We start from the raw sequence: 13,353 nt of genomic DNA, 5'->3' as shown, positions 1-13,353 counted from the left end.
TGGCTCCCAAATAGCCCCATACCAAGTGGTATACTGATCTGTGAAGTCACTGGATCTTCACAGGTGGAGGCTATCCATCACTGCACAGATGTTTGGATACCAATGACAGTCCCCAGCAGCTGTCTACCAGGGCAAGTGGGCCATCTTCTACTTATCCAGTCGAAGTAACGCTAGCATAGATCGCGAATAAGCCCATCTTCCTTCGCCAAGAGAAGCGCCTCTCAGTCGCGGGTGTCAAAGGCTACCGCTCAGCCTTGGGCATAGTCTACCAACTATAGGGTATACTGGAAACCTCCAAGCCGTGGGAGTTGTCTGTGATCATGAGAAGTTTAGAGCATTCTTGTCCACCCCAGGACCTCAGGCCCTGGAGTGAGACTTGACCTTAGTCCTCAAAGGTCATACGCATATCCTGTAAAAGCTTTTGAGGAGGTTGTCAGATAGAAATCTGACCCTCAAGACTGTCCTTTTGCTAGCCTTAGCATCGGCGAAGAGAGTAGGTGAATTGCATGGTAGGTCTCTCATTTAGTCACCCATGCTGAGGGTTGGAAGCAATTCCTCACTTTTGTGCCAGAGTTTGTGGCCAAAACTCAGAACCCATCAACACATGGCCGCAGGTTCGAGATCTTCATTCCCTTTACGTAAAGCATCTTGGTGATGATAAGGAAGAGATTTATTGTCCCGTGAGAGGGCTCTGTGGTACTATCTGAAAAGAAACTGACACCTTAGCCCTGAATGTCAGGGACTTTTCGTTAGCACTGGTAGGACCAAGAGAGAGGTGTCAAGGAACACGATCTCTTTCTGGCTTTCTGAGACATTCCGTACAGCATACTCCTTTACTGTTAAGAGGGTCGAGGTATCAGCTAGGACCAGAGCTCATGAAGTCAGGGGTATAGGCTCTGCCCCACTTTTGATTTCAGAAGAAAAGTATCAGTGGGCCAAGTGCTGAAGGCTGGTGTCTGGAAGCATCAGAACACCTTCACGGCCTTCCATTTATGGGAGTATACCCTCAAGTCCCTTGATACCTTTGTGCTTGGTCCTGTAGTGGTTGCTCAAGTAGTTGTGTAACCAGCCCAACTCCCACATGGGACAGGAAGCTTCTTGTCTATGGTGATGAGTAGGTGTAAGTCTGGAATGAATGGTAGAATAACTGTCTCTTCTCTTTCATTTGTTTGTCCCCCCTATCGTGGACAAAGTGGTCGAATTGCTACCTGCAGGATAGGACCTGATGCTTGTAAGTTACACTTCTGAGGTCTATTCTTTTTCTCCAAAGAAGTATCTCTTCCATCCTCCCTAAACAAGGGGAAGGATGGTGGAATGTTTGCCAACCCATTGGTCATCATGCAGGAGTATTATTCAAGACTGATATCCTCTTCAGGGGAGGGTTTCTTTAGTTAGGAGGTTACTGGAGTCGCTACTTTTGCTCCCATACGAGATCAAGCACTTGCATACTTCCAGTGAAGGAAAGGAATCAGGTACCAAGAGGTGAGTCTCCTTATTGAAGGATGATGATTTGTATGTCGTGTAGGAACAAATCAGGAATAATTAAAGTAATTTGTATTTGTTCCGTAACCGAAATACAAACCACGCTATTTACATTGGGTATTACTTTCGGCGTAGCTGAAATGACGAGCCATTAGATTTTAACGAGGGTTTCCTACCCCGCGCTAGTTAGCAGGGGTAGGGGGAGGGGTAGCTAGCTACCCCTCCCTCCCTCACACACCGGTGAAATGTCTCACTTCACTTTTGGCTCGGACAATGGACAGACGTCTCTGTCTTTGTCCTCGCTTGGCAGCCATTGTTTGTTTTGTCTTTACTTAATCACTTACTTTTCTTTTACTCAATATATATGTAAACATTTTTTCGTGTTTATGTATATATTTGAGTATAGAAATCAGTAAGTTTCCTTTTCAGAGTTTGTGCTTGTGTGTGTAGTGTACGATATCTCCGTGGAGCCCTTGGCAGTTAGGCCACCACGGTGTAATTTCATGGGTCGCGATCGAGTTTGACTACAGTCTTTCTCTCTCTCTCTTTTGAGGTCGTTCACCCTTACTACGTTACTACGTCTGAGTAGCTTCCTTCCCGTGTGGGTGGGGTTGCTACGCCGTACGTTTTGTCTCAATTAGTTTATGAATCTAATTATATTTGTTAATTTTTCAGCTTTTGTAGAACGATTCCTTTCGGGGTTTTCGTTCTTTTCTTTTTTTAGTGTTCATTCATTTTTAAATTACATAATTACATAATTATAATTGTTATAATTCTGTGTTGGTTACAGCTCTCCTTCCGTGAGTGTAAGTGGTTGTGAGGGCACGTGCCTGTTGTGTAATTCTTGTGTTCTTTTCCCTCAGGATTCCTTTTCGGAGCCTTCCTGGGGGAATGAATGTTAACTAATGATTTTTGTTTTTATTTTTCACAGTTACCGATCTAGTTCGTTTCTGTAATGTGACAACGGAGTGAGCTGTCTTGTTGAGGCCTGGGGATTCGGCTGTTGCTGCCTCCCCTATAAAGCTTTGTCAGGGGCGTGTCTCCTTCTCCTGGAAGTACTCCCGTGACGATTGACAGCTCTCCAGTTCATTTTAGAACACTCAGGAGGCTCGCCTCCTTGGGTGGGTAACTTTCCTTCCGAGGGAAGTTTTCCTGTCCAGGCTTGAGTTTTTTTTCCCTTTGGGGGGTTCTCCTCTTGCCTTTATTTCGTGCGACTATGCTCTTGGTGCTGAGCGGTCGCACCTGCAGTTACGCTCAAGGGGCTGGGCAACAACTGCAGGAGCCCCTCTTCGGAGGATTGCTCTTTTTAAGTCACTGGCTGACCCGTCTCTTCTACGAAGTGTTTCTCTTTCGTTCGCGAGGGAGTACACTCATAGAGACTCCTCTTCGGAGGACTCTTCTGCTGTTGTTGCTGTTGGCCGCCTTCGCCGTAAGGCTCACCGTCCGCTATGTCGTAAGGGCCTCCCATCTCCCTATAAGGGTGCTAGGAGGCGCCTTTTTTAATCTCCTCCGTATGCAGCCTGCAGCTCCTACCTCCTTAGATCTCTCCGGGGATCGATCTCAAATGCCTTCCTGACCTTCCGCCCCTGGTGCAGATGGACAGCAGTCTGACCTCGTCATCTGACGGGCAACGGTCCCTTCAGGGCAAAGGGTTGCCTCCCACGGGGGGTGCTTCCCTTGCGTGTCAGGGTTCCCCTGCGCGCCCTTCTGCAGTGTTAGCGCACAGGCGCTCTCCTGCTCGTCAGCGTTTTCCTGATCGCTAGCTCTCTCCTGTTCGCCAGCGCTCTCCTGTTCGTCAGCGCTCTCCTGATGATCGTCGCCCCACTGCTCGCCAGTGCTCTCCTGAGGACTCCAAACATCCTGCTGTTCCTGTTGTGCGCCCTGCGCGCCATCGGTCTCCTGAGCGCTCTAGATCTCCTGTCCGTCAGAGCGCACCTGCGCTTCCAGTTCCTGATACGCGCCCACGTTCGCCCGCGCAACCTAGAACTTCGGTTCAGGTCTTGGACAAGGACTCTTCTTCTACGCACAGGATTCCACGCGTCGCCCTTCTGCTTGCCAGCGATCACCAGCTCGCCAGCGACCATAGACGCGTCAACGTTCGCCTGCTCGCCAGCGATCTCCTGAGCGTCAACGATCGCCATCGATCTTCCACGCGTGTCAGGTCCCCTGGACACCATCAGTAGCGATCTAGCACTCGCCTGCTGTGGACCACGATCTCCGGTAGCTGAGTCTTACCGTAGATCTTCCTCCTGCTCGCCAGCGCTCACCTTTACTTCTGTGCGCCAGCTTCCTTCAATCGCCAGCGCACATCTGCGCGCCCTTTTCTGCCACACACCAATGGGCGCCAACAGTTTTTCCTGACCATCCAGGATCGCCTGATTGACAGCTCGCATCGGCGCTCACCTTCCTGATGCACCTGCGCGCTAATCATCCCTAGTCTCTTACGTGTCAGCGATCTCCTACGCGCCCGCGCGATTCTTCGCCTGCGCGCTAGCGTTTTGTTAACGCACCACCGCTCGCCAACGCGCCTTCGCTTGCCGACGCGCCATCGCTTGCCAACGCGCCTTCACTCGCCTACGGGCCTTCGCTCGCCAAGACGCACCATCGCTTATCAACGCGCCATCGCCCGCCTACGCGCCATCGGTCTCCCGACTGCCTGCGCTTGCCCGCGCGACCGCACGCCCACGCGCATGCGCGCCCGCACGCCCACGCGCATGCGCGCCCGCGCACATGCGCTCCCATGTTCGCCCGCGCGCGAACCAACGGTGTTCCATCGCGCGAATCGACGGTGTCCCATCGCGCGAATCGACGGTGTTCCATCGCGCGAACCGACGGTGTTCCATCGCGCGAACCGACGGTGTCCCATCGCGCGAACCGACGGTGTTCCATCGCGCGAACCGACGGTGTTCCATCGCGCGAACCGACGGTGTCCCATCGCGCGAACCGACGGTGTCCCATCGCGCGAACCGACGGTGTCCCATCGCGCGAACCGACGGGGTTCCATCGCGCGAACCGACGGGGTTCCATCGCGCGAACCGACGGGGTTCCATCGCGCGAGCGCCGGCTTGATTCCTGCAGTAGCCATTGCTTGCCTTCGGGTCATCGCTCGCCTGTGAACTATCGGATTCCGACCGCCAGCTCTCGCCCTTCCAACTGCGCTCCCTCGCGCACTTTTGTCCGCGCTCCTGTGTGACCGTGCACTGGGGCTTCCACGTTCGGCCACACGTGAACCATTGATTTACCATCGCGCGAGCACCAGGGCGATTGCGACCGCGATTCCCGTCGGGGTTTCGCAACACGGCCAGCCTGGCGAGTCTTCTGGAGCGCGTATTTCCAGAACACGGCCTTCACCCCGTAAACGCAGAGCATGGCACGTGCAAGAGCAGGAAGAATCTTCAGAGAGGTCTGGGCAACATTCTTCTTTCCAGAACCTGGGTTAGCCCTTCCTCCTTGTCATTCCCTGGAAGGGTTGTGCCAGGGAGTTTTCCTTTCGAGATTTCTCTGTCGGGCAAGGGGTGACTGGTTTAGCCCTTCCTCTTCTCCATCCCGTGGAAGGGGCTTACCAGGTCCTTTCCCTCCTCGGATGCAACCCGAGGTTTTGTACAAGGAAGCTCCAGGAAGATCATAGGTACTTTCCTCCTCTCAGGCTCAACCACCTTTGCGTTCCGTCGCCAAGTTTCGAACTTGCGGGCAAACTCGATGTTGTAGCATCTAGACGCAGTGACCGAGGGCTTTCCCTTGGGTGTCTCATCCGTGGATGTCGACAAGCTCAGACACTCTTCCATCCTTGGGAAGAGCTTGTTTGAGCCCAAGGACAGAGACATGGACAGCTGTTGTGCGGAGGAAGTCGACTTCCGTTTTCACTCCTCCAAGGCGCTTTCTTCCAGACCCTGCAGGGGTCCAACGCCTCTTCTTTCAGCCCCGTCGGGCTAAGTTATCGGACCGGCTACGGCAGCCAAGACAAGGTGTACAATAGCAGTCCCCTCCTGTCAGGGACAGGTAGCTCGGGAGGCTCTCCCAGGGAGGCATAATCCTAGAGGGAGCGGCAGAGTTCACAAACTCTAGGATTGGCAAACCCCCCTTGCAGGTCTCACGTTGGAGGGATGCCTAAGGTTACTCATCCGGATAACAGCTTCCCGATGCCGATTCCTGCACGATCTCCGTGATCAGCCAAGGATATCGCGCCTCGCTCTTACCATCTCTCCGTCTCTGTCAGCGAATCCAGTGTCACTGAACCTCTATGCCATGGGGTCGGCAAGAGTTTTGCCCGTTTGGGCAGAAGGATCCATGCCTTAGGAGAAGGTCCTCCATAGGGTCGTCGACGGCTTCACCCCCTGGCTTCTTCAGTCGATCCTTTCTCGTAGGAAAGCATCTGAGACGGGAGTTCCGTCGTCGACCTCTCAGCTCTGATCAAGTTTGTCGAACAAACTTCGTCCAACGTGGAACAGCAGAGTCGATCAGACTGGTAACGAGGCTGCAGGACTCCTTAGGCCCTGGATCGGAAGGACGGGTACTTCCAGTTTCCATTCCATCTATCTTCCAGGAAGCCCTTGGAATTCAGCCTAGACTACAGGTGTTCCTGCTTAAGATGCGGTGTGGCGATCCCGCGGCGGCATCGCAGGTTTTTCCCCAGAGAACTCTCCCTGCTTTCCTCATGGCCGTTCAGGAGCAGGCTTCCGCCTCCTTCGCTTTTTGGAGGTCTGGTCAACTCCGGTAGGCTCGGGTTCGACCTTCTTCAACGCCGGGACAAGCTTCCGGGTCTTTACCAAGAGTGAGGAATCTTGGTAATTTGCTAGGAGCCTTCTCTACTTCTGCCTCAACATCTGGAGTATCTAGCCATGATATTGAGTCAACGGTCATACCACGTTGAAAACACCGCTTCTCGTCCGATCAGCGAAGTTAAGCAACGTTGGGTCTGGTCAGTACTTGGATGGGTGACCGCCTGGGAACACCAGATGCTGTTGCCTCCTTCTCCGAGCTTTCCCTTCAGTTGACTGTGGCAAGGCTGAGGAGAGTCGCAGTACCTGTTCTCAGTCAAGCAGAGCTTTCAGCCCTACCTTGGAACGTTTCCTAGGTCTCTTTTCCTCATTGACCCGTCTAAAGTCCCGAACGGTCGCCTCAGGATAAGTTCCCTGTGAGGCGCCCCAAGTTCCGGTGGTAACAAAGCAACGATTAACCGGACTTTCTGGCCCCTATGGGACCAGCGGAACGTTTAGATCTGCAATGGGGGTTGACCTATGGAACCTCTTGATGGGAGTGGATATTCTCGTCCTTTCCCCACATTTTGATGCTGTTCTCGGACTCGTCAAAGAAAAGGGGGGGGGGGGGGGGGCATGTTCCGGTTCAGGCCTATGGTCAGAACCCGAAGGATACCTCCCCATCATTCAGGCAGGCTTAGGGGCCGTAGTCTGGCCCCTCTACAGATCCTACAGTTCCTGCCGAGTCGCTCCGTGCGCGACGACTTCATGGTACTGGCGTATTCCAACCAGCAAGGGACGCATTTTCATACCTTCGCATCTTGCAGTAGAGATACTGAGATGATCCGAGGTCCTCTCAATACCACTATCGGCTCGCTCATTCCGGGCAGAGGAATGTTCTCTCCGACTATCTGAGCAGAGCCTCGCAGATAGATAGTACCTGGGGGTCTTTGGCCTATAGTAACCAGCAAGTCCTGGCCTGGGGGACCTGATCGCGACAGCCTGGAACTTCAAGCTTCCGCTGTTCTTCCCCCCAGTCTCAGACCCCGAGACTCTTTGGCAAGATGCTTTCCGGTGACGGTGGGACAACATCGACGCCTGCGTCTTCCCACCATTGTTGTCTGTTGAGAATGGGTCTCAACACGACCAGGTTGTCTGTCAACCTTTCGATGGCCCTGAGAGCTCCACTGTGACTATACGCAGAACGGTTTCCGGACCCTCTGCTTCCCCTGACGGAACTCCCGGGAGAGCTTTTTCCACGGCACAGGCTACTCAAACAACCACACTACAACATCTTTCACGAGCCGTTGCATCGCTTCGGCTTCACGCCTGGAGACACTACGCCGCCTCCTCAAGAAGAGACAACCCGCTACAGTCGCGGAGCGGAGGTCGCGTCACCTGCGATAGTCATCCGCAGGGGTCTACCAGGCGAAGTGGAGAGTCTTCTGTGGTTGGTGTCGTGGGAGAGATACCTCTTCCCATGAGGCCTCTTCTCTAGCAATTACGCAGTTATTGCTTTTCGGCGTGAGGAAACTTTTCCGCTCTCGGCAGTGAAGCCTATCGCTCAGCCTTTCCCTGGCCTTCAGGCTGAAAGGAATAGACTTTTTCTTCCCGCTGGACCTTTCTTCGCTCATGCGAAGCTACGAACGTCCCTGCCCCCAGTCGGAGTGAGACCTCCTCCATGGGGCATGGTTCGGACTCTTTAGTCCCTTAAGAGATCTTCTCAAGAACCATTACGACAGGCCTCTGATTGTATTCCGTCTTGGGGGACGGTGCTCCTGCTCACTCTGGCCTCGGCCAGTGTGTAAGCAATCTTCATGGTCTCGTACGACTCCGCCCTTTCTAGAGAATAGAGGAAGGCAACATTCAGGTTCGCTCCTGAGTTGTTTTGTAGACTCAGAATCTTGGAGTCCCGGGCCTTCGGTCCAACTCCTTCAAGATTTCAAGTCTCCATTCTGTATCAGATGACCGAAACCTTCTCCTTCTTGCCAGTGAAGGAATCGAGGGGTTATCTTTGAGAACAGCTGCAGTTTGTCCTCACGTGCAGCCGGGTTGGGAGCACAGGGAGGACACAGGGGAGAGTCACCAGTACACCTCTTCAGCTCGGACTCAAGGACATTCATCTCGACCTGAATCCAGACCCTCCCCCATCACGTCGCCCTACAGCACGATGTCGGATACATCGCAACGTCCCTCGCCTTCGAGTAGAACTACTCTGTGACGCAGGTGCTACAAGCTGGAGTCTGGAAGCGTCTAATGACCTTCGCAGCCCGCTTCCTGCAGGACGTGACCCACAGGAGTATCGATACGTTTCTATCGCTCTGTGGTGGCTACACAACAGCTGGTCTAACCCCAGGCTCCTTTTTGGACAGGTAGCAGAAGGTTGAGGGCATTGTTATCAGGTTTTAGTCTGCATGAACGAAAGAAGTATGTCTGGCCCTTACTTCTTTCTTCATCATCCCCTCTACTGGGGAAGCAGCATCCTGGTCTCTGCATAGCTGACCTCAAACCTCTGCAGGTAAACCATGCTTCCTTGTGTTCCGAGTATTGAGTCAATACTGTCGCGTCCCCCATACCCTGACGAGGTGATATTGGGAACGTCCTAACCCAGAGTTCCTTCTGGAACTCCAGGTCAACTGCCTAGGACGGGTCACACTTTCTTCCTTCACACACAAGCTTATGTAGGCCACACGTTTCCTTGCTGAGCAAGGAACTTGTGAGGTGCAGGGACTCCTTTTCTCGAGTGCGACTCACTCGGATTCTGAGTCCCCGGGTAAAGCCAAAGCCAGTATGGCTGGGGACTTTCCACCCTTCCTAAGGGGTAAGTCACCCAATGTAAATAGCGTGGTTTGTATTTCGGTTACAGAGCAAATAACATTCGGAGATAATTTGTATTTTTCCTAACCATACAAACCTTAGCTATTTACACATATTTGCCCGCCAGCCCTGTCCCCCAAGTCAAGTCCTACCTCTAAGTGAAGTGAGACATTTCACCGGTGTGTGAGGGAGGGAGGGGTAGCTAGCTACCCCTCCCCCTACCCCTGCTAACTAGCGCGGGGTAGGAAACCCTCGTTAAAATCTAATGGCTCGTCATTTCAGCTACGCCGAAAGTAATACCCAATGTAAAGTAGCTAAGGTTTGTATGGTTAGGAAAAATACAAATTATCTCCGAATTTGTCATTTTTCTTAGCTATTCAAACCTAAATCCTTTCATCTTTTTCCCTCTCAACCACCCCTCTCATTCCTTGGCTGAAAGGTCAGAAGTGAAGCTTTCAATCTGGTGAGGGGGGGCAGAGCTCCTCGCCCGCACCCTCCATCAGTAGTTTAACCACTTTAAATAATTCTAACAACTGTGTCCAGCTCACACTAAAACAACCTCCCTATTAAAAGACTTGGGGGCAAGGTTATAGCTAGGAAAATTACAAATTACTTAAAGGATTTCTGATATTTTACTTTTACATTAATGTTATGATGAGAAGGTCTTCACCTTACAAACATTTGGAGATACAAACAAATCCAACTGAAAATAACAAAGATAATATAAAGCAAATGAATTTCCCGTGAATAGCTGAGTACTCCAAAGGAATGTGTTGTCACCTATGTTTTTTATCCTCTTCGTGGATTTTGTAATGCATAGAACAGTTGGAGATGGTGGGGAAGGATTGGACTGGATTGGTAATAGGAATTTAGCACACCTAGAGTATGCTAATGATGCTGTCCTTGTTAGGAGAACACCACAGGATTTGCAATGCTTGCTTACCAGAATGCATGAAATATCACAAGAGGTAGGGCTGAAGATAAATAGAAGAAAGATAGAGATGATGAAAACAGAGTATGCAATGAGAGATGAAATATCATTGGAGGGAGAGAGGATTAATGAGGCAGAATCATTTAAGTATTTAGGAACTATGATCTCTAATATAGGGTCTTTAGAATTAGAGTTTAATGAAAAATTGAAAAAAGCAAATCAGACATTGGCTAGGTTAAGTAAAATTTGGAAACCAAATCACTTGAAATTGCATATAGAAATCAGACTATTTATCAGTTTAGTGAGATCAGTGTTACTATATGGACATGAGTCATGGTATGACAATGAAACAATCTCTAATAGATTTAGTAGATTTTAAAACAAAGCCCTCAGAAGGATTTTGGGAGTTGAATGGCAGGGCAGGATTAGAAATGAAACTATAAGAGAGATTATTCAAGTGCCATATGTGACTGAGATCATGATGAGGGATAGATGGAGGAGGTTTGAGCACGTTCTTTGCACTCCCCAAGAGAGATTAGTTCACCAAACGTTCAGCTGGGCTCCACCAGGCACTAGAAGAGTTAGAAGACCCAAGCCTACATGGCTGAGAACTAAGAAGCGCGAAGTTGGAGATGATGAATGGAGAAGTATTGAATTAAAAGCTCAAGATAGAGACGACTGGCGAAATCTAACCAAGGGCCTTTGCGTCAATAACCGTAGGAGATGATGATGATATCAATGCAGTAGCAAAATATTTGTAATAACCTGATGTCTATTTCAGATGTTTGTTGACTTTTGTAGCTGGAAATCATCGGCATGGAATTCAGGTTAGGCCTACCCTAGGCCAAAATTTAACAAAATTTGACTTAAAAACAATTCGACCTACAAACAGCTTCTTGAAACTAATAAGTTTGAAAGTTTAAGACTTTCTGTATATGAGCTAGGTTTTATATTTATACTAGCCAAAATAGATTTAAAGAAATCTGAGATATCCTGCATATCAGTGGATACCCCTTAAAAAACATTAATTTGTTGGTTTGTTATTCTGTAATTTTGTTTCCTGTCGGGTGTACTTTGTCATTATGCCATCTTTTAGCTTTTTCACTTTTTTTTTTCCCTCGACCTACTGTCTCCCTCAGGTTCCTCTAGGGGTCGGTCCCCTGGAGGAAATTGTGGAGAGGTAGGAGATCTCGGCTCACCCTGTGGGTGATCCTCAGGAAAAGTGGGAGTTTTATCTTCCCCTAGTGGATGTATTACAGTACTTTTTCAACATTTCCTCCAGGGTTTCTCGTGGCTGTATAGACCGACAACTTGGACATGTGGAAATTGTGACCTTCCCTGAGTATCATTGGTTCTCTCTCAGCTGGTAAGCTGCTAAAAATGTTGAAATCTGCTAGAGCTCTGTCTGCAGGAAAGTTGCTGAAAGTTTTGGCTGCCGCCAGGACTTTTGAAGCTTCCTCTGCTGAGGTTATTTGACCTCAAGCTACACCTGTGTAGGTGCTGAAGTGTGCAGCACTGGCTGGTGTAGTCTCGTCTGCTATTGAGAGGCCTCTGTGCCATCCTCCTCCTTGGGAGCATCGTCATTGGCTTTTAAGACCTCTACCCCCCGAAGAAAGCTGACCAGACTTGTACCCTCAAAGAGGGCTGACAAGAAGTGTGTGTCCTCTTTCTCCTCTTTTAGTTCCTTTTCCTCCTCCTCTGCCTCATTTTTGTCAGATTCTGTAGATACTGGGGCTTCTAAGAAGAAGAAAAAATTATCGATGAAGTCAAATCGACAGGAGTCGCTTGAGACTCAAACTTGCATTTGTGAAAGACAGTGCAGTGCCTAGAACCATCTTAGACTAGGAATTTGTATCAATACGCGGTAGAAGATTATATGCTTTTGCTACTGGTGCTCGGTCTAATACCAGTTTGAGCATGTGCACTGCATGTGCCACCCTTCTCCTCTCCTTTCTTTTTGATGCTGAAGGTAAACATTTGTGTCTCTCCCTGAAGGTACTTTGGTACCGAAGAGAAAGAGGTTAGCTTAATATGAGGTGAAAGGAACTGGTGATCCGTGTCCTTGATTTTAGGAACAATAAGACATTCCCTTTAAGTGAGTGTGATAAGGAGTACAATCGTCAACCTCCTCGTGATCGGTCTCCACATAATCAGTCATTTCATGATTGGTCACAGCCAGATCGGTTACCACGGGATTGGTCACTACGTGATTGGTCGCCTTGTAATCTGTCACCTCCTGATCATTCTCCTAATGTCTTATTGGTCACTGAGACATTGGAGAAGTACAGCAAGTTTGTTCTGTCTGGTGTGAAGGCAGTGATCTTCGTGGCACACCAGTCAACAACTAATGGGGTAAGTGGGTCCTGAAAAGGAATCATGTGGTAGTTTCCTGATTCTCCAGGTAAGTTGGACAGTAGGCAACATCAGCATTAAGGCTACCTCTCTCTTTCCTTAGTGGGATATAGAGGCAGTGGTGAAGAAATGGAGGCTGGCTAGCCATGACAACCTTATCTATCATGCAATTACCTTTGGGTTCTGCCCTGCCATTGGGATTGGCTCTGAAAAATCTCGAGCTGCCTCCAAATCTCTACAGAACCTCCAGCAGGTTTCTTTTTTAGAAAAGGCATGGATTTTTCTCCCCCTTTTCGTGCTCAACCTGGCCAACTTAGGAGGGACGGTAGAGGTGAGAAGGGAGGATAGGGCCGCTAAAGTCGACATTCCCCTTCCTCCAGCTGCCCCGAGTGGAGTGATTCCTGTCATGCCATTGGGCAATGTAGTAGAGTAATGGGTTCATTAAGTCCTTTGGAATAGATACCTTCTACCCTTCAAAGATCAACGACCTCCCCTCACTTGTACTCTAATGTCTTTCCAAAGTTACTCTATGAAATTGGCCAAAGCTCTTGTCTTGTTGATAGAGGTGAAAGTTTTGGAAGAAAAGAAAGCTCTCGAAGTCATTTGAGACTGTTGTACATTTGGTTCGTCCTGGTGGAGAAATGGAGAAATTTAACTTGGTGGCTGGAGACCACTCATCAACCTCTCGCTGGTGAACTACTTTGTTTATTAACCTCTTCACTACGATGACATTGTTTGACTTCAAAATATGCCCTGAGATACATACGATGACGTCCCGAATTAGTCATTTAAAAATGTAAACCATGTGGAAGTTAAAATCACTCTTATCATACGAATGAGTACAGCACATTGTCATATATCACACAGTTTGCACTCGGGAAATTTCACCAAAAAATCTTCTCCCCTCCTTGATAATAGTCCCTCTTCTTCCCTTCTTCAGCCAATCAACAAAGTCTTTTGGATTCTAGCCTTTATTCCTGATTGTTTGAGAGCTATTTTAGTCTGTTTTTATGTGACCATGTAGAATCACACCACACGCTCTAGCCAATGGCAACATTCTCTACCTGAAGCATT

At 49.5% G+C, this 13,353-nt stretch overlaps 1 protein-coding gene and 1 non-coding gene across 7 annotated transcripts in view; both read left to right on the top strand.

Moving 5' to 3' along the window:
• Positions 1 to 13,353, top strand: part of LOC137624975 (ATP synthase subunit s, mitochondrial) — a 339,973-nt gene that overhangs the window by 166,270 nt on the left and 160,350 nt on the right. The gene's annotated exons all lie outside the window — the stretch shown is intronic.
• Positions 6,331 to 6,449, top strand: LOC137630223 (5S ribosomal RNA). The gene has a single exon (XR_011041694.1). It is a non-coding gene; the product is annotated as a 5S ribosomal RNA (ribosomal RNA).

This window comes from Palaemon carinicauda, chromosome 2 (assembly GCF_036898095.1).
Source record: "Palaemon carinicauda isolate YSFRI2023 chromosome 2, ASM3689809v2, whole genome shotgun sequence".
In the NCBI taxonomy this organism is placed as follows: Eukaryota; Metazoa; Arthropoda; class Malacostraca; order Decapoda; family Palaemonidae; genus Palaemon; species Palaemon carinicauda.
Note: the sequence above shows the minus strand (reverse complement) of the source record. Positions and strands in the feature narration are given on the sequence as shown.